The sequence below is a fragment of the Esox lucius genome, chromosome 8 (assembly GCF_011004845.1).
Source record: "Esox lucius isolate fEsoLuc1 chromosome 8, fEsoLuc1.pri, whole genome shotgun sequence".
Classification (NCBI taxonomy): Eukaryota; Metazoa; Chordata; class Actinopteri; order Esociformes; family Esocidae; genus Esox; species Esox lucius.
In genome coordinates, this window is record NC_047576.1 from 32113322 (window position 1) to 32135657 (window position 22336).

Genomic DNA, 22336 nt, shown 5'->3' on the forward strand with positions numbered 1-22336 from the left:
AGTAAATAGCACAACACAAATGGCGCTCCCTGTCTAGCTGCATGAGAGGCCTATGTTGATTTATACACCCCTGCCTCCTGACACCATGTAGCTCAACGTCCAAAAGCGTGCGTGCCTTTTGTTGCCTCTATCCTTCCCCAACTAGCTATGAAGTGCCTGGCCTAGGTCTCCAGAGCCAACTGGACCTACAGTGGCGTTTTTACTTGTGTGTGTGTGTGTGTGTGTGTGTGCGAGAGAGAGAGTGAGAGCGAAATTGCTCTCCTTCTCTTCCACATATCACATTTTCAGAACTAAATTAGGAATGCAACCAAGTTCAGAACCAATGTGCCTACTGGGCCATACGGGAACAGCAATGAGCTCAACACAACTGAAGTCCACAACGAAGCGGAAAGAAAACTTTTTAGGGATACAGATCCATTCTATAACAACAACCTTAATAGATAAGCACGGACACACTGACACTCGTCACCATCTATATCAATCGATCAGGCACAAAAATATGAACGATGCACAGACAGCACCCCAAAGGCAGGATGATAAAATATGCTTTCACTCACCAAGACTGAGGGCTCACTTGAAGAGAAAGGTGGCACGGCGGTTCTTCCTCTGGGAAAACTTTTCGATGGCTTTGGGTATGAAGTCATGTAGCTCTTGAATCAGCTGGCTTTCGATGGACAACATGGCCAATGCATTGAGTCGCGGCTGTCCCATGGTTTTGCAAGTGAAGGTTTTTACACTTTTCAAGGTAGTGCCGCAACACGTTTTGGAGGGCCAGAGAAAAAGGTAGCAAAAGCAGTTGAATCTGCAAAAAAACACCTTCAGGATGCTCATCCTTGCTGAACAAAGTTGCTGAAAGTTCAGGTTCAGCCTGTGAGCATAGCAGTGAACAAACTGGGCATGTGGGTTATGTCTCTTTTATTAGCGTCTATACCCCTCGGACGTTTCCACTCATTACATCCGCACCATCATAAGTCTGAGCGATTAGATTTTCTCCAAGCTTCAGTGTTTCCAGCACACCCTTGATGATATTAGAGAGGCCGAGTCCAGTTTTATCGTTGACTTCCACAAACTCCAAAAACCTCTCTGTCACTGTATTTTCAGGCAACATGTATAACAACACAACCACCATTTGTCGATTTACAGGAGACATCATCTCATCTGCCTGTATGGCAATAAATGATGTCTCGTCCACTTGCTTGGCTATCTCCTCCCTGTACACTTCATAAATACAGTCTAACAGTTTGTTTTGTACAGTGCTGGATGTCCCTTTGAAGATGGGCAGAGCATCATAGTGCCTCTGAAGTCTCGAATCTCCCTCACACAGTCTCGAAAATGCATCTGAATATTCCAGGATTCAGGGAGTCCACGGACTTGTTGTGCCCCCGCAGTGCGGTTTCACATTTTCCACACAGTTTAATACATGTTATGACCTGAATGAGAACGTACCGGTTTACTTCACCTGTTTGTTATGCTGCTCAATGGAGCGCCTGTATGCACTGACAACTTGGGCTGCGACATTCACCCTTCCAAGTAAGCCCAATTTCACAGCATTGTCCAGATGACTCCCGCTTCTCTCATGTTTTGCAATCCTCTCAGTAGGATGTTTCAAATCTTTGTAACCTGTCCTCGACCAAAACCAAGGGTTTCAAACCGGTGAAATGACGCTGTAGTGGGGCTACCGTCTGTCAGCCCCACTTGGTATCAAATTTGTGTGATCTACATTTATCACACTAACATTCTGCATGCGTATTCATATTTTCACACGTACAATGTACATTGCATTGTGAGAGAGGGGCTAGCCCCACATTCACGCTTACCTATGGCCTACTACTGTGAACTCGAATCGGCAGAATGCAGTCTGAAGCAGCAAGGCAGGGATCAATGAACATGAAATAAATGATATGCAATTTAGGAAGATGCTATATTCATAGATAATTATAGGAAGTAATCTTTGAGAAATAAACATTATTTTGATGCAGTTCTTTCTGTTGACAACAGGTGGGGCAGTGCCCACCTGCCCCTAATGACCAGTCGCCATGAGGATCTAGTCAGTCCATTAAAGCCTAAAGCCCTCCAGACTCACAACAATAAGATCCCCTGTGTCTTTATCCTCACAGTAACAACACACAAACACACACCTCTCGACTCAGTTTGCGTATTTAAGCATGTGTAAACTGCGATGCTCTTCTCTGACCGCCCTCTCCTCTCAGCAGCCCACCCCCACCTCGCCACCCACATACTGGACAAATGTCTGCCGTAGAGACGGGGCCTGGAGTGCGTGCAGGTGTCCTCCCCCTCTCTTCCTTTCCTCTTGTTGCTCAGCCCAGTTGGCACATGTGTAAAGGCTCAGGCCACCTCTCAGCCCATTGTGACTTTCCAGCGCAGCTCTGAAGACTCATTTTGTAGCGGGAGGCCTTTTGTAACGCGACCGTCACTCCCGCAGGTGGCTTACAGCAGAAGGCACGAGGCTCGCTGCTTCGTTAGCGCTGCGCGTGACTGCCGCCCTTTGATGTCTGAAGGCGGACGGCCAAGGAGGATGCTAATGATCACTTGACAAACAAACGCATTCCACTTGCGTGTAAAGACAAACTGATTACAATCATAAAAGGACGACAGCTAGCTAGACGTATCTGATCCCAGCCCAGTAATGAATGCCTGTCAACAGGATCTTTCTCAGTTTTGGTTCAATGAACCAAGCATATCACCAATCCAATAAGAGAGTCGATAAACAGAAGCTAATTTTCTCTACCTCCCTGAATTACACAAGAAAACTGCCCATCTGCATTTATGTAGACTTAATGCAAGTCGAATCCAATGTTAAGACAAATCCAATCCTAAGGCTAACATTTTGTGAACCTGACAATTACACGTTCCATAGAATGTAACCACAACCAAACACTCTTCCATGATACTTCCATTGAATGGCACCAGATGCTGGTGTGGATTGCAAAATATATTTAGAATTCTACAGTTGTCCTACAATAATATGACCAGGTCTTGAAGGAACAATGGCTACCCAGCGTTTTTCTAACTACTGTACAAGCTCCCATCTCAAGTTTTAGGATTGGATGTCCTGTCCCAGGCCATAGCTGAGGAAGTGATAGCCGAGGCTATGTTTGGGCATCAGCTTACTTTAAACTCTCCCAACACACTGCTTCACACTGCTCCCTCGCAAATGAAAACACACTGCTCCAGGGCTAACAAGAGGGGCCAGAGTTTTGTTTGTTGGCCATGTCACAGACCTTACCAAAATTAGCTTTATCACCTTTGGGAGCAGGATGCAATGTGACATTTTGTAGCACATGGCTATGCTTGTGGGCTAGGCTAGGTCCCTGTGTTAGACTTGGCTTAAGGGCTTGCCGTACAGCCGCCTAGCGATCATGCTAACACAAGCCTACAGATCCGACGGGAGCACGCTTTATCAAGCTCTCCCTACCGTCTTTCTCCTTTCCCCTCTCTGTGTGTATGTCATTATTTTTACGGTACATGTGTCCACAGGCAAGGAATAGAATGACAACTCATTCCATTACTCTCTGGCAATCAGAATATGATGTGCGTGTGTGTTAGCAGATTTTCTAATTCACATCATCATTGAAAAACTCAACCTTTTGCGTTTGGGGTCATTTTTCCCTTCCCCAAAATATTGTTTATATCCTATGTTCCCTCTGTGCAGCATTTTTTGTCCCCCTGAGAGTTAGAAGCATTTATCCTGCATCAGTGTTCCAGAGTGGATGAAGCAAAACGACAAGAGCAAGATGTCAGAACCATTAGTAACGTGAGAAGAGTGGTTCCCAGGCATGTCTACTTATATAGTTGAACGCAAACGTGAGGCAGAACGTTCATGTTGGGCTAATGTCGGGGATTACCAGGCCCGGACTGTCTGTGTATGTGTTTCCATAACGACCAGTGACGGAACAGTACACTCAAGCACCCAAAGAATATCATGTAAGAGAACTTCTCAACACTGTTGCTGGCCGCCTGGAATAGTCTGTCTAAGCCTCTAAAATGGAAACAGAAATAGGGGAAAAAAATTGTCATGGATTCCTTAGGCGTGGGTGTTTTGCATGAATTTAAACAAATATGAGGAGGATTCTAAACGTTATTGAATTGCAATGCTTAAAATGGATTCTACCCCTACAATTTGTCCTTGTTCTTGAAGTGGAGCAGTCCAAAAACTCATCCCACCCAAAACAGCTCATGCTTTTTCCAGTATTATGAAAATTAAAATATCAGACAGCAGCTAAAAGAACAAGTAAAATTCTGAAATTCAAGATATTATTTTCGACATTGGGCTTCTTGGCAAAACCACCTTTTTGCACTAAGAAGCAGAAAAATTTGCTCTGGCCTGAATACTGTACCACAGGCCCCTTGAATTAAGAAAACTAAATGAAATTTCACTTGAAGAAAAATCTGTCAGTTTGCAATTGCAATGTCTGTTGCTGCTACATTTAGATATTCACTGTTTTTATTGTTTTTAATTGATGCTTTAGTACAAATATTTGGACACTGACACAATTTTCATAATTTTGGCTCTGTACGCCACCACAATGGATTTGAAATGAAACAACCGAGATGCAAATGAAGTGCAGACTTTCAGCTTTAACACAACACGTTGAACAAATTATTGTATGAAACATCTATGAATTGCAACCCTTTTCATAAAGTAACCTGATTTTACATTACAGTCTGCTGATTTTACATTACTCAAAAGTAATTGGACAAACTAACACAATCATAAATAAAATGTTCATTTACTTTGCAGAATCCTTTGCAGGCAATGACTGCTTGAACACTGAAACGCATGGACATCAACAAATGTTGGGTTTCCTCCTTTGTAATGCTTTGCAATGCCTTTACTGCAGCGGTCTTCAGTTGTTGTTTGTTCGTGGGTCTTTCTGCCTTACGTTTTGCATTCGGCAAGTGAAATGCATGCTCGATTGTGTTTAGATGAGGTGACTGACATTACAGAATATTCCACTTCGTTGTGACCCAGTGCCATTGGAAGCCATACATGGCCATGCCATCACACTGCCTCCACCATGTTTTACAGATGATGTGGTATGCTTCGGGTCATGAGCAAAAAAAATATATGTTTTTTGGCAGTCTAATCTGGCTTTTCTATTCTTGAGGCTTATGAATAGTTTGCACCTTGTGGTGAACCCTCTGTATTTGCTCTCGTGAAGTCTTCTTTTTTTGGTAGACTTGGAAACTGATATGCCTACCTCCTGGAATGTTCTTCACTTGGCTGGATGTTGTGAAGGGGTTTTTCTTTACCATGGAAAGGATCCTATGGTCATCCACCACTGTTGTCTTATGTGGACATCCAGGCCTTTGTGTGTTGCAGAGCTCACCAGTGCTTTCTTTTTTCTCAGAATGTACCAAATTGTTGATTTGGCCACTCCTAATGTTCCTGCCATCTATCTGATGGATTTTTGCAGCCTAAGAATGGCCTGTTTCACTTGCATTGAGAGCTCCTTTGACTGCATGTCTTGGGTTCACCGCAACAGCATCCAAATGCAAATGCCACACCTGGAATCAACTCCAGACCTGCTTAATTGATGAAGAAATAATGATGAAACAGCTTTTGAGTCAATTGTCCAATTACTTTCGGTCCATTAAAAAAGAGGGGGGTACACATTAAAGAGCTGTAATTCCTAAATCCTTCCTCCAATTTGGATCTCAATACCCTCAAATGAAAGCTGAAAGACTGCACTTTAAACCCATATTCATGCACTGTAACTTCAGTATATTTTGGTAAACAGACAAAATAATAAAACTTGTTTCAGTGTCCAATTATTTTGGAACCTTACTGTATGTGTTTAACTTTATCATCCCTACTTATGTTCATCATGTATTATGTACAAGAAAATACTGTAAAAAAAATCCTTGCCTGTTTAAATTTTAAGTATACAAAAATTACAAATAAATTGTGCACATAGCCTAAGTAATGGATATGTGTTTTTAGAACTCTACACAAAAATGTCAGGCCAATCTTTTGTGAGCTGAAGCTGAAACGCCGTCATAGAGCAAAACATTGATCCAAAACACACAAGTCTACAACAAACTGAAGATAGGAATTACAGGGACTTTAATAAATATCAATATCATTTTGTATTGTTTGTTCACTCAGGTTTCCTTTAATCTAGTAAATAAAAATCAAACAGAGGCAAATACATTTTAACGGCACTGTAAAACATTTTGTCTTATTGTTAAATGCACATTCCTATGGGCAAAATTTTTACCATGCCTAGTTGTTAGGAGAAACAGAGGTGGAAGAAGAACATGGCAATTTACCAACTATTACTACTCAGCTTTGTATAGCCAAATAAATGTTATATAGGGTACCTAATGTACCCCACATGTACTATATGGAGAGAGGAAAATTATAAGGCACTGTTGAAGTGGCTGCATTTCCCCTAATTCCAGCTCAGAACTCTCTAGCAGCTTAAGCTGGCGGAAAACATCATTGTAAATTGAAATCCTTTGGAAATGACATTATTAAAAAGTGCATTTCTTTCAAGTTCCTGTTCTGCCAATTACTTTCTGTTCAAAAGAAGACCATTTCTTCAAATCTATGGTTGTTTGCTAGACTACCATACCCCTCTGTTAAGCACATGGCCTAGTGTTAAAAGAAATTTAGGACAAAGACTTAAGAGGGTGTGAACGATTCTTAATGGGCATGGGGGGGAAAATTTAGTGTGTGAACATTAAAACATCTTAAAAAACACTGAAAGACTATTTTCCTCAAGCTGGGTTACAAGTTCACACTTTCAAAGCTTTATTACTTGGGTTGTCATACATTAAAAATGCTTAACAAGGTGATTTTTTTGTTGCCAATAAGGTGTTTTTTTGTGCCTCAGAACCACCCATAGTTAGTGAACAACTTGAGTGGAAGCTGTCCTGTCCGAAGCATGGTACTGGCAATAATAGTTTTTATGCAACAGCACCATTAACTTTATTAACGCTTAATTTGCTGGAGAGATGTTTACATTCCACGTCAGCAAATCCTGCCTTAAAATGTATAGTTATCGTCTCAAAACCACCATTAAAGCATCCTATCATTATTAAAAAATTTTAAATATTTAACAACAATGCTGTATAATTAGTAGGAAGAAGTAAAAAATGTTGCCGGCACTAAAATAAATATTCTGGCATTTTTGGCCACTGCTTGTAAAAGTGGTGCTGTCGAGTAAAATCGGGTCCCAGAAAATTGCATACCGTGTCATGTATCTGCTGAGATGAGCCGGATGTCAACAAAACCACTTAAAATTTCAAGTTTGAAAGCATGGCTAATTGATTTATGATCGGGATCCTAATCATAGATTAAGCATAAACAACATATTATACATCCAAGCCCAAAATTATAGGCACAACTTTTTATTTAGTTATCCACTTAAGGCACAGAAAATCTTTAATTATCTGTTGCCGCACATATGAGAAGTAGAGCAGCAGCTTAAGCAGGCTACGGGGAGGGGCCATACAATGTTCATCTGACAGTGATAAGAGAATAGGAGAAAGACAAGAACCGGGGGTGTGAACCTTTAAACGTTTTTAACAAGAAATTCTAAAGAATTCAGTGTAAGTGAACCTAACCTGAGGTAGTCAAATCTAATGCCTGAGGTATGACAACACTAAATAGAGCATGTTGTCAACTGTCCTCTGAGAACAAACACACACACTTGCACGCACAACCAGAGATTCACAGAACACAAGCTTGCACACCCACCCACAAGAGGTTCTCTCTCTCTGGCAATATGCCCCCTTTGAGAGACTGTGAGAGAGTGAGCGAGTGGTAGAGTTGACAATCAGAGAATCAGGCTGCCTCTCTCAGCCTCTGTCTATGTATCAGAGATGCACTGTGGAACCTTAAAAAGCCTCATCTGCCTGAATCTTTTAAGACACTGAGGAACTGTCTTTTGTACCAGAGAAGTAGTTCTGGTCATGGTTGAACTGAAGAGGTTAGAGATACTCAATACCATTTGACCTAACTGCATCATAAGTATTTAAAAACAATTAATTTATTGATCTTTCACTTAAGAATTTCCCATGCCACAGAAAAATACTTGCAGTAATGAATTGTCCACAAATTATGCTAATCTATGGGCTCCCATTATAGCCTTGCATTTTCTGCCCTTCGGATATGTAGAGAAAAACCTTGATCACACATAATAAATGAACAGTTAGCATAGGGTACCAGAAGTCACGTTATTTTAGTATTTCACCACACCTAGGCTACACGAGAAAGCAAAGAGAGAAAGAGGAAGAGAGAACAAGAAAGAAAAAGGGAAAAATAAACAAAGATAAACAAACAAAGAAAGAGAGGGAGACAAAGAAAAAAAAAAGATTAGGCTTTTTCCACATAAGGGAAGGTGCCAGCCCATGAAGTCCTGATTGCAACAAAAAAGGCAGTCCCTCCCTCCATTTCTCTGTCCCATCTTCCCACTTTAGTACATTAATATTAATAAGGCTTCCTGCCTTCTTTATTTCTGACAATTTTAACATGAAAAAGCTTAAAATGAGTAAATTCCAGGAGTTCCGTGGCAACAGTCTGACCCGGAGCCACGCCGGAGAGACGGAACAACGTTGACGCGCCAGACTTCCCGTTCAAAGACACGGACGTCTTTTCATCAGGGGATGCATTCTGTGCCGCGACACCAACGGTCCATGCCATCTGCCTTGTTCTCACTAGACGATAACTTCAAGATGCAGGCTAAGCTGCGCAGCGTTGGGCTGTGTTTGCAGAGCAAAGCAGTGTGTTTTAGGAGGGTTCAGAGGGCCAGGCTAGACAGGCTTTCGTAAGGCTGGGCTGAGGCTGGCCTCAGTTTACAGCATGGTGTCCTGGACTGCGTGAGGCTAGCTAACACTTCAGTTAAAAATTCACAGTTAAACTGTCAACCAGGACCTGGCTGTTAGCCCAGCGTTGTTAATAAAGAATGGTGGTATGAACTACTAGAATCCAACCCAACAACACTAACTCCCCTGCACTGTCCTTATTCCCATCTCTCAATCTACCTCACCCCCAGCTCAGACAGCACATACAAGGACATAGCCAGGCTCTTCTCCAAGGAACAGTACCTCAACACCACAAGCTCTCCAACAGCTCCTGAGCACTGACCAATGGCTACTTCTATTTGCTGCAGCCCCACTCCCCTCCCCCATCGAAATACACCAAACATAGAAACACACACATAGAAGCGCGCGCACACACACACCAAGAGACCTTCGAGAACAGCTAAATACCCCACTGGCTCCCGGGCCTGGCTTCAGACATCTGTAAAATATTTTTATTCGTTGCCCCACGACCAATGGCAGAGGTCCCCAGTCTCCCGGCCGCAGCTTGGCAGGACTTCTGAAGGAGCCAGAGCCAGCCCCAGTCTCCTCAGCCTCATGGCTGCTTCTATCGCCCAGCCTCCCTCCCTGCCTGCTACATCCTGCTGCTCCCAGCCAGCTCCTAGCCCACTGCAGGGCAGGACACTGTTGCCTGAGCTTCTCATCTCCCACAAAACAAAATAACAAAATAAAAGATACTATTCCCAAGAAGAATATTTAATAAACGCCTATCCTAACATTGATACAGAATGTTTCTTCTGATATGATGCGAGCATGTGGGTCAAAATGTGTTTTTCGACATTTTCATCTAGCTCAGTGCTTTACGTGCGTGAAAGGGTTCGGATTTTACTGTGCTAACTTTGAAGTGATTTAGCAGACGCCTATATCGAGACCTACTTATTGCAGTGAGTGTGAATACATTTTCCTACTTTTTCATAATGGCCCCACATGGGAACTGAACCCACAGCCTTGGTGTTAAAAGTGCTATGTTCCTGCCAACTGAGCTACACCGGACCCCACATCTGCAGGAGGAGCACCTCTGTGGCTGAGAGTGGCAGAAGGAAGTGAAATATCCACACACACACACACACACACACACACACACACACACACACACACACACACACACACACACACACACACACACACACACACACACACACACACACACACACACACACACACACACACACACACACACACACACACACACACACACACGCGTTCTGCTATAAATCCTGCGAAGCATTAAAACTCATTTTCAGTGAGGTCGGAACAAACGCCCATAGCACCACACTGTCAACAGTCCTGTTCGGAATGATACACTGCACTATTTTTCCTTCTCCTTTTGCGATGCAGAGTGCAAACTCATTCAGCTTTTGTATCATCTCGGGCTGACAAATGCATACTGTCGCTGTCACTGCTGCACTGTGTACAGCAGCACATAGCATCTTGTAATTATACCATGAAGTGAATGTGTATCCTGGGGGACTTGTAGTTTGTGTGTAGGGATAATCAAAAGAGATGTAAAAGGAAAGGGGGGACTACACAATATCCAATGCAGACACTTAGTGCTTTTCAGCGATCTTTTCCAGCACAGTTCACAATGTGCCAATGCGGCTTTAGCTGCAGCTCCAAAGACAAACCGCGTCAGGGCTGGGCCACTCGTGTAAAGCGGCCCAACAACATAAACAGAATGAGCTAGGTCTGTCTATAGACCATAGGCACTGCACTGGCAAACATACGTGTTGCAATAAAATAAAATGATATACTTATAAAAGTACACAAAACTCTTATGGGCCAAACCACTTAGAAATGCTAAAGGTTATAACTAAATGCATACATGCTCTGACCTATTTCTACACTGTACTAAGGCTAAAATACCTTTTGGCCAGGTCTACAGGCTCTACCCGTCGGACAACTGATCAAACTTAATGACTGTCGAGCTAAATCATACTTTACTAGCAAGAGCCGGTTTACATTGCTGTTTTCCTGAGATTCCGCTGAAATGATTCATATGCGTTTTGTTTACGTGAGGCACTTCCTGGTTGTCATCATCCTTTCCAAATGCAACCAAACCCTTGTGCACCTGACCAATGGATGGGCTGTTGGGTGACAGCCTCCAATGCTGAATCGACCAATGGAAGGCTGTTGCTAGGCAAAATAGTTTATTTTACCCAATCAGGGGAAGGTATCTGTTATGTATTCGTGAAATCAATTGGAGGGGGTGTTGTGGGCATGTATGGCACCCCCTGGAACTGGCTCACTTGTCTTCATTTATAATGTAGCTGCTGATGAAAGCAGTAAGATTAATTCTGAACTGTACAGAAACATATTTTCTGCTCAGACCCAAACCAATGCCTCAAATTATTGTATGGTACAAAACCTGACAGCAAGACAGTGTTAAGACTGCAAAAAACCCCTAGGACTTTTTCAGGGCAAAAGTGTGGGGGGGTGGGGACTTGTCTTACCTGGCTTACCTGTGCTGAAATGGTCAAGTAGGTGAGAATCGGTATAGTTCGGAGTAGCTGATGATGAGAAATGTATTGCATTGTACTAAGCAATGCACACACTTGATGATATTGGCCAATTTAAGGAAGAACATTTATTCTACATTTCAGTCGTAACTAACAAATATTTTGATTACCGATTAACAGGATATCAAAAATAAATCTTAAGGTCTTTTTAAGGTATTTTCTTAGTTTTAGGTGTTTTTGCCTCATCTAGCACAATAATCTATTCAAAACAACTTTAGATAGCAGTTATATAACTATTTTAGAATCTATCCAAGTCGTTAGTGTGAATTGCAGAAGAATTGAGTTGGACGTCTTGCTACAGTTACAGGTTGCTGAGTCGAATCTCCAAGCCAGCACAAAGAAGAATCTGTTCTTCTGTCCCTGAGCGAGGCAGTTTTTGCTATTGTAAGTCGTTCCGAATAAGGGTCTGCTACTTGACTAAAATATATATTATTGTCTTACTTAGCTGAAATAGCCAAATGTGTAAATTAACTTCCTACCCTTATAAGGCTAATATTAGAGTGATAATTACAATGTATAACAGATTAAATTTGCTTTTTATTACATTTACTTATAAATATTGTAAGACATTAATAGAAGTATACTAAAGCCTTTATCTGAAAAATGTGGAATAAAAGTGTGACGTTGTGCAAGAACCTTCAGAGTCATTTAAAGTGCTGATATTGTGTGGTCATAGCTCAGCCTAACCCAAGATCCTTCTACCGCTACACTGACATCATACAGGGTCGTAGGGCAATAGTTTACTGTTTGCACATCTTTGTAGTCGGTCTTCCCTCAGAGCACAGAAGACCTTGATGAAAAAAGGATCAATGTTTTAGAAAATTTTGCACTTTCATATCAAACCAGGAGCCGGGAGGCATCCTAGAAGGATATTTGAATCTGTGAACATCAGTGACCCTCATAAGAAAGAAAAGGAGACGATAGTTTCTCAGATAGGAGAATTATTGAAAGCTTAGTTGTTTGAAGAGATAAAAACAGCATAATCTTAGCACCACACCAAATATCAAGGTATGACCGTCAAGCAGTTTGGGAGAAGCCGATTTTGGTACAAACTATGGTTGATCAATTAATTAAAAGGAAAGGTCACCAGATTTAAAAAAATAATATTTGCAGGGATATTTATTTATTTTTGACAGGACAAAGGAAAAGCTATGGAGACAGGTATACAGAGGAAGGAAGGGCACAGACAGTCAGCTGAAGCGGGGCTCGAATCACCGTTGCCTTCACTCTTAATGTGCTTGTAGTCCATTCGGCAAACTATTTTTTGTTTTATTTTAATATTTTGTTATGATATTTTATTTCTGAGAAATTGGTTGTGACATTTCACAATAGGTTGAGTAATTACTTGCCATTTATTTTACTCTTATTTTACCAGGTAAGTATGACAGACAAGATATTCTCATTTACAGCAAAGACCTGTAGGGTAAACGGATTTGCTCACGGACAGAATGACAGATTTAGAAACAGATCTACCCCTATCAACTACTATTCATTTGTACTCATATGAAAAGACATCTTGAAGAGCTGAGCTCAAAAACATTTTCAACCAACTCATGTTACATCAGAACACCTATACATACACACATACACAGTACCAGTCAAAATGTTGGACACACCAAATCATTCAAGGATATAGCGGTGAATAAAAAAATAAAACATTAAATCAATCAAAATACATTTTTATTTTAGATACATCAAAGTAGCCACCTTTCGCCTTGATGACAACTTTGCACACTTCACATTATGTTAATGAGATTTATGAGGTGGTCACCTGGAAAGCGTTTCCTTTGAAGGAGTTCCCACATATGCTGAGCACTTGTTGGCTGCGTTTCCTTTACTCTGCGGTTCAACTCATCACCACCCATCACAATGGGGTTGAAGTCAAGTGATTGTGGAACCCAGGTCATCTGATTGGCACAATAACTCTCCTTCTTGGTCAAATAGCCCTCACACAGCCTAGAGATGTGTTTTGGGTCATTGTCAATTGAAAAACAAATAATCGGCCCACTAGTGCAAACAAGATGGGATGGTGTATCGCTGCAGAATGCTGTGGCGGCCATGCTGGTTGAGTGTGCCTTGAATTCTGACTAAAACAGTGTCACCCATAAAGCACCCCCATGCCATTACACCTCCTCCTTCATTCTTCACTGTGGTAATCATGTTCACCCACTGTCTCTCACAAATAAATAACGATTGGAACCAAAAATCTCAAAGTTGGAACTATTAGACCGAAGGACAGATTTCCAGAGGTCTAATCTCAGTTTCTTGGCCCAAGCAAGTGTCTTCTTATTCCTTCAGTAATGGTATATTTGCAGCAATTCGATTACACAGGCCTGATTCATGCAGTCTCAACCTAAGCAAGCAAGTTTATTTATATAGCACAATTCATACGTAGAAGCATGGAAAACTGTCTGATTGTAACAATTCTGTAACCACACTCCAGTGGGATTCTCCACCCCGGTATCTCAATCCTTGACCTCCAGCGCTAGGATGAACCAGTCAGTCTCTTCGCGAGATAATCTCTGCATCGATGTCTTACCTGGCTATTTAGTATTCATCTGCAATGAATTACAGTTCCCAGAACTAATTCCCAGAACCACCCTGGTATCTCCAATCCTCACACTCCAGGACTTGGATAAACTCGTCAGTCCTTTTGTGAGATAATATCCTACATCGGTCTAAACAGCAGCATAAGAACTTGCATTATCCGTCATCAGCAGATTGTTACATTTACAGAGGTTATTCCTATGATAGCAGAGGAATAGTTGATGTTGACATGTGCCCGTTACTTAGTAATTATTTAGGCTGCAATCGTGAGGTGCAGTAAATTGTCAATTTCTGAGGCTCTAAAGAACGTATCTTCTGCAGCAGAGGTAACTCTGGTTCTTCCTTTCCTGTGGCGGTCACAATGACAGCCCGTTTCAGGGTTTGATGGTTTCCGTGCCTGCACTTGAAGAACCATTCAGAATTTTTCAAATTTTCCATTTATGTTTCTTTGCTCATTTGAGCTCTTCTTGCCATAATATGGGCTACTACAATATAGACCTGCGTTTCTTAACCCTGCCACTGGACGCCACCCAGCCCCGTATGTTTTGACAGAGCAGGTAGAAATCTAAAACATGCATGGGAGGGGGGCTGCCCAGGAGCAGGGTTGAAAAACACTGGTATAGACAAAGGTTGGTCCTCGTTATACCAAACCTACCTTGTCACAACACAATTAATTGTCTCAAAAGATATCAACAGGAAATGCTGTTAACTGAAATGTTTTCCAAGTGACTACCTCATGAAGCTGGTTGAAAGAATGCAAAGACTGTGCAAGGCGGTCATCAAGGCAGAGGGTGGCTACTGATGTCTTCATTATTCTACAATGTGGAAAATTGTAAAACTACAGAAACACCCTTGAATGAAATGCTTCCTAACCTTTGACTGGTACTGTATATGTAAGATGTTCAGGTGATCACTAGAGGCACAAAAAGTGAGGCTACATGAACATAAAGCCACATAAAAATTGATTAATTTCCCCTTTAAGATAACATACTATTTAGGGAAGCAACATAAACATTCTAGATAAGCCTCAGTATGGCAGCCTATGTAGAGGAAATGCTTTGACATCATTCAAAAGGCAGAATTTAATGTAGCTCGAAAAACTGCCTCAGGAGGCTTCCTTAGTCAAACGTGCTTTGAGATAGAAAAAACACGACAACATTTTTTGTTCTTTGTAAAATCCCTAGGGGCACAAGGACTGTAAAAGTGGTCAGATGACAAACGTCTCATGCCATCTTGAACACGATACTGGAGCTTGGCTGCTCTACTACCAAAGGAAACTGTCACAGGACTGAAATATTTGGTAAATTCCTAAGCGCTGAATAACCAAAGAACTTTCACAATAGAGGTGAAGCAGTCAGTGATTCCCGGATTTCTCCACAAAGGTGACTGTAGTGTAGCCATTTCAAAACATTTTTCAATCAAACATTTCAATATCACAGATTTAAAGGATGACTGAAGACATCTAAGAGCATAACTCCAATGAAAGAAACTGTTATGATGCCGAACATGAGAAGAGAGGAAATAGGCCTATGCATGTCAAAAACAATTCACATCTCATCAGCAATCAAAAACAAGGTTACTGGCAGGCGGCCCTCCCTAAATGCTACAACCCGTTTACGCTACAACCCATTCACGTATGTTTGATGCAGGCATCTTTTGGTTAACATTGACTGATCATATATCAGGTTTCTGACAGGATCCTTGATACTGTACCTCAGATAACAAGGCAGTTAGTTGATCTCCATCACCTGGCTGATGCTGGCTGAGTGAGAGTGATGTTTATGGTCTCTGACAAGAGAAGTGGCAACAGGAGGATGAATAGTAATTAGGTAAATGGGATGATGTGATAGCATTCAATCACTCCTGAATCATCTGTGTTTGCGTTTTGTTCTGGCCTAATCATGGAATAGAGCTGGGAGCCACTGGGCTGTGAAAACAATGGCAGCATGAGCTGTAAGGTGAGCTCATCATTTTCAATCCAGTCTAACACGATATGGTGTTCCGACAGTGGGGATATAGGCCTAGCTAAACTGGTCAACTGCAACTTCGATCTAGACAAAGCATATGTCATTTTGAGTGGCCCAGTTAGAAGGATATGTTTTAGGCCTAATCAGTAAGGAATGATTCCAACCAGTGTACAATATCACACCATCAACTACAGCAATGTGAAAAAAATACACCCATCCCCAGGAAAGTTCTGGATCAATACACCCATCCTGTTCTGGATCAATGTCCTGCTACAAGATCCATGTTCAGTTCAGCTTTTTGACAAATGGCCTCCAATCATCTCAAGAATCTGGCACAAAGGCCAAACGGCCAAACAACGCCACTTGTGACTCATTTGTCGGGGGCACGTTGTTCCGGTAGTGTTTTCCAGTAGGTCTTTACCTAGGTGTCTTTTGGTAAAAGTTAGTCATGTATTGATAAAAAAATTTGAGAGCAGATACTCCTTCCTTCCAGACTATGTAGTTTGTGCAGTCTCTAAAAGTTGACTCATGCACTGAGATATTGATTGTAGCAAGAGACCTGTAGATTCCCTGATGTTACCCTGGGGTTCTTAGAGACTACTATAAAAATCTTTCAGTCAGCTTTTGGGCTAAATTTGGTAGGATGACCTGTCCTATGTAGATATCCAGCGGCCTGGAATTTTCTACATCTGTAGATGATCCACCAGACAGTGGAATTATGTACTCTGAATTGCTTGGAAATGGCTTTGCAACCCCACTCAGACTCAAGGGTATAGGGTATCAATAATCTTTCTTCTGAGGGCCTTAAAAAGGTATTTTGATCTTAGCATGTGTTACCACATACGGTTATATGGTTGAGATCAAATGAGACCAATTATCTAATCTCTATGGAAAGCCGGATATGACCAAGTGAACGGCTTATTATTTTCTAATAAATTAGACCTGTCTAGGTGCACCTGATTCAAATTCTTGCCATTTTATTTGACGGTAAAGATAGGTGTGTCCTAAACATTTTTGTACTGAGAAAATGAATTTCCGTTTATTGTAATTGCATAAATGGTTTCTAAGCTTTTTTGTTAAATTGGGTTACCTTCATGAATTAAGGAGGATTGTCCTAAAATATCCATTTATCCAAATATGTAAAAAGATTATTTTCCACGAGGTGTACGTACTTCTTTACATGACTCTAAAATGAACAAATCGTTGAACAACATTGCACAAAGCAGGTCCAGCGCAATGCATTTAGAAAGTTAATGGTGACTCAAAGTTGCAGGACTGACACTAGCAAATACAAAGCATTATTTTCATATAGCTACAGTATGAAAAACAGTTCTTATGGCAACATATTTCTTATTGCTTTCAATATAATGAAATGAAGAAAAAAAAACTGCCCCCAGACCACAAGGACATGTAAGTACCTTTAGCAGTGAACAATAAAATGGACCATTATAATTAATTATTGATTTGCCTTTTAAGCAACCAAACATCTAACTCCTCTTTTTAATGAACCAGCAGGACATAAAACAATACACAGGTGAAATAGCTATGGATTTTGAGCTAACAAGTGCGGTCTTCATCTTTTAGTTGGCATATAAGCATTTCATATTAATGGCAATTAAATAAATAATAGTTAGCTAAAAAAAAAAAATACTTATCTCTGGGAAATACCAATGGAGAATAATTATACACTGCCAAGCAAATTATATTAAAATATTTTTACATTGATTTAATCTTGTCATGTTGATTTAGCTTTACGCAAATCAATGCAAACAGATAGGCCAACCACAAAAAAAGTACATTTTAAAATGGACCTTTGTCAAGAGAGCATTAGGATTAACAGTGGATATAAAAAGTCTACACACCCTTGTTAAAATGCCAGATATTTGTGATGTAAAAGAATGAGACAAAGATAAATCATGTCAGAACTTTTTCCACTTTTAATGGGACCTATAATGTGAACAATTAAATTGAAAAACAAACTGAAATCTTCAAGGGGGAAACATTTAAAACCTTATAATAACGTGTGCACACCCTCTTATTACTGGGGATGTGGCTGTGTTCAGAATGAACCATTCACATTCAAACTCATGTTAAATAGAAGTCATTACACACCTGCCATCAAGTGACTCTGTTCTAGTAGGATTGTCCTGACATTTTCTTAGTTGCATCTCAGAGCAAAAGCCATGGTCCGCAGAGAGCTTCCAAAGCATCAGAGGGATCTCATTGTTGAAAGATATCAGTCAGGAGAATGGTACAAAATAATTTCCAAAGCATTAGACATACCATGGAACACAGTGAAGACAGTCCTCATCAAGTGGAGAAAATATGGTACAACAGAGACATTACCAAGAACTGGACGACTCTCCAAAATTGATGAAAAGACAAGAAGAAAACAGGTCAGGGAGGCTTCCAAGTGGCCTACAGCAACACTAAAGGAACTGCAGGAATTTCTGGCAAGTACTGGCTGTGTGCTACATGTGACAACAATCTCCCATATTCTTCATATGAATGGGCTATGGGGTAGGGTGGCAAGACGGAAGCCTTTTCTTGCAAAGAAAAACATCCAAGCCCGGGTGAAGTTTGCAAAAACAAACATCAAGTCTCACAAAAGCATGTAGGAAAATGTGTTATGGTCTGATGAAACCAAGGTTGAAGATTTGGTCATAATTCCAAAGGGTATGTTTGGCACAAAAACAACACTGCACATCACCCAAAGAACACCATACCCACAGTGAAGCATGGTGGTGGTAGCATCATGCTTTGGGGCTGTTTTTCTTCAGCTGGAACCAGGGCCTTAGTCAGAGTGGAGGGAATTATGAACAGTTCCAAATACCAGGCAATGTTGGCACAAAACCTTCAGGCGTCCGTTAGAAAGCTGAAGATGAAGAGGAAGTTCACCTTTCAGCATGACAATGACCCAAAGCACACATCCAAATCCACAAAATCATGGCTTCACCAGAAGAAAATAACGTTTTGGAATGGTCCTGCCAGAGCCCAGACCTGAATCCAATTGAACATCTGTAAGGTGATCTGAAGAGGGCTGTGCACAGGAGATGTCCTCGCAATATGACAGATTTGGAGCGCTTTTGCAAAGAAGGGGGGGACAAATATTGCCACATCAAAATGTGCCATGCTAATAGACTGCTACCCAAAAAGACTGAGTGCTGTAATAAAATCATAAAGCGCTTCAATAAAGTATTAGTTTAATGGTGTGCACACTTATAAAAAACACACAATAACCCGGTTGCATGTTTCATTTTTCCTCCTCAAAGATTTCAGTTTGTTTTCAATTGAATTGTTCACATTATAGGTCACATTAAAAGGTGAAAAAGGTTCTGACATAATTTATCTTTGTCTCATTCTTTTACATCACAAGAAACTGGTATTTTAACAGGAGTGTGTAGACTTTATATCCACTGTAGGTATATTAGGTGATGAAATCCAGCTGTTCAGGATGAACTCGCTATCTAGCAAAGTAATTCACAATTCTTTCTAGCTAGCCAAGATAATGGCACATGCATATCTAGCCATTTTGCTTCAACTAATCCTCCAGAACATAGGGGCTATTACATAGCTTTAGACACTGAAAACAGTAAGCCTATCCACATGACATACTCATTTTTGTAATCTAGGCTCTTTTGTTTTCTGGATAAATACTATTGCTAGTTAGCATGAAAACTACATAAACAATTTATTGAAAACTACATAAACAATTGATGTTATTAATGATTTATGATCATCACTGCCCTTGCTATGGATAATTGTGTTCATAGTCACAGTGTTATGTCATTCACTTCAGTAATTTAAGAAAGACAGGAACGTGAACACAAAAAGGTCAGAGACACACTTTTATGTAGTTTTTTTTCCACCCTGGAGAGAACGCTATGCATCCAACCTGAACAATAATAATAATAATGAGATGCCAGTATACTAGCCCAGCTGGACACTGCACAACCATTCCGTTATCATCACACGTGTGAATTAGCCTAAATTAAATTAAATTCGTATGTTTACAGTAAAAACCTTGGTATTGCCTTACAAGTCTGATGAATATCATGTAGTTTTCAGCATGATGAGTCTTATCGGGATTATACAATAATATAGTAACAGGTTTTGTGCTATAAATTAAGAAGTTATATGAATAAAATGTCACAGACATATTAAAAATAGTTTGGAATGTGGCGCCAACCAAATTATCCCTCACTGTTAAACTGCTGCAAAAGAGAACTTAAAGAAGACACCTGGCAGCACGACATTACGTCACGGGAAGCTTATGAGCAGGTACATGTATGGTCACTGTTCTATGTAACAAAACGACCACAGTATTTCCATTCTGACGTCAGACTAGACAGAAATGAAATTCCTAAGGGACCCATGGCAGACTAAAAAACATTTGGAAAAGCGAAAATATTTGGCAAGACTTGCGCTGAACAATTAACTGACAAACTTTAACTTCGCTAGCATATTAACAGTACCTAGCATACACTTCGTGTAACATAACCTATATTAAATAGCTGGCTAACGTTTGACAGAAAATACCTTAGCAACGCGCTAACTCGAAAGACAGAGAAACAGCTGGATTCTTAGCGGGCTAGCTAACTTGCTACTAGCTACGGCATGATGAAAAGTAAACTACTAGTACTGTTCCTCTTTTTGTTGGCTCAAACTTTCCATGCAATACCGTTGTTACCTTCACAAGAGTTTGATAGACTGCTAACTCCCACGTGTAGTTGTATGGAAGCTGGAAAATAGCTGTCGTTAGCTTTCTAGCTAGCAAAGTTATGTATTCTTACCAGGAAGTGGGAGCTTCGCTAAATCTTCGAGTGGTGATGGCGGTTGTCTTCGCTAAGTTTGAGGCTTACTTTTCCAGTCCAAGTTCCAACCAGTAGAGTTGTGTAAGCTAGTTTTGCGCGGCACGTTTCCTGTCCTTTAAACCTCTTGAAACAATAATTCTTATTAAAATACGTTGAATAAGCATGGGTTAAGAATATGATGTCTGTCGGCCCATACCATTCCTGACCCGTGGCAGTAATGTAAACAACCCAGGATTCCCGGAGCTAAGGGGCGTGGTAAACGTCAAAGAATGGAAGGGAGCTGTCAAATACCATAGCACGCGGGAAATAAACGTTTTGTATTTTTTCTTTTCAGAAGTGATCTTTAGCTAGGGTCAGATAACAGTCTTCAAATATAGTTAACTTTAGAAAATGTCTGAAAACTGTTGATGATAAGGGGACTTCTCCTACCTGTTATAAATGTAACTGATAGGCCTACATATTTTGTATAATATATTATCACTCAAAAGAAAACAATAATGAATGGTATGTTTACATTAGGTCGAATTATGCAGAAAAGTGGTATGAAACCTATTTAGGCTGTATTTATAGTTTTTAAATTTAGGTTTACAATAATTAAATAGCAAAATGTTGGACATTTTTCTACATAAGAAAAATCAGGAAGTGCTTCAAATGTCTATCATTAAAATTATTCTGGTTTGAATTTCTCTCTGTACTAATCAAAATGGCTGCCATTCTGTCCAGTTCTGGATCTTGAAGGTTTATGGCATATCCCCTCTAATAATTAAATAGGATATCTATGACCGCAATTGTGAGCATGGGCAGTAAAACTACATTATTCACTCATCAGAACAGGAGTAGATTCAGGTCTTACTAGAGATGCTGATGAGAGTCATTGACCAACTATAACAGTTAAGAGGTCATCCTGCTCTTAATACAGCTCTGCCTAGTTTATAATAATATTCAAATGTTCTAAATAAATTGTTATCATCCCATCACTGGAGACAGGCATGCACGCACGCGCACAAGCAGTAGTCTTTTTCTCACAAATAAACACATACAAACTTTTTATCACACACTCCCCAATGGGCTTCCAGTAGAAATTGGTTACAATTATTACCTTGAAAACTAGCTTTTGTCTCTGAAAAAGACAGCCTGACAATTCACACAACCCTAATACAACACATACACCTGTATTTCCCTCCTCATTGTTAATAATCAACAAGTTATATGGAAGAGTATTTTTTCCTCCTACTTCAATAGCCTTTTTGTTAACCTTCTCGCAAATATGGAAAAGGGGAAAAGCCTGGAGTGTAGATTTTTTTCTCTTCTTGAACAACAGTTGAAGATTAAAAGAAATGTCTCAGGGAAATCTGTCAATTCTGTTGGTGAATAATGCTGTGTGGAATTTAATGGCATGGAGTTATATTGGGTTTTCTCTACACCCACATTTTCTTTCAATAAGATCAATGGCACTCAGTGACAGATAGGGACGCTCTTTTGTATCTTCAAATTTCAGGTTTCTGAGGGAATAATTAGATGGCTCGATGAAACGTAATGCATCAGGCAGCTAGTGGAGCTGCAACAAGAGATTCTCATGGTTCAACACGCACTACACACACACGCACTATGCCTGGCTGTTTCTGTGGTGGAAATCTGTTTA

General features: G+C 40.5%; 1 protein-coding gene across 2 annotated transcripts in view; it reads right to left on the bottom strand.

Annotated features, from left to right (window-relative positions):
- nek7 (NIMA-related kinase 7) overlaps nt 1-20941 on the bottom strand; it is an 84678-nt gene extending 63737 nt beyond the window's left edge. For both annotated transcript variants that reach the window (XM_010901898.2, XM_013132715.2), the window contains exon 1: nt 20674-20941. The gene's annotated coding sequence lies outside the window, so the exon portion shown is untranslated. The remainder of the gene's footprint in view (nt 1-20673) is intronic.
- Between the last annotated feature and the right edge of the window lie 1395 nt (nt 20942-22336).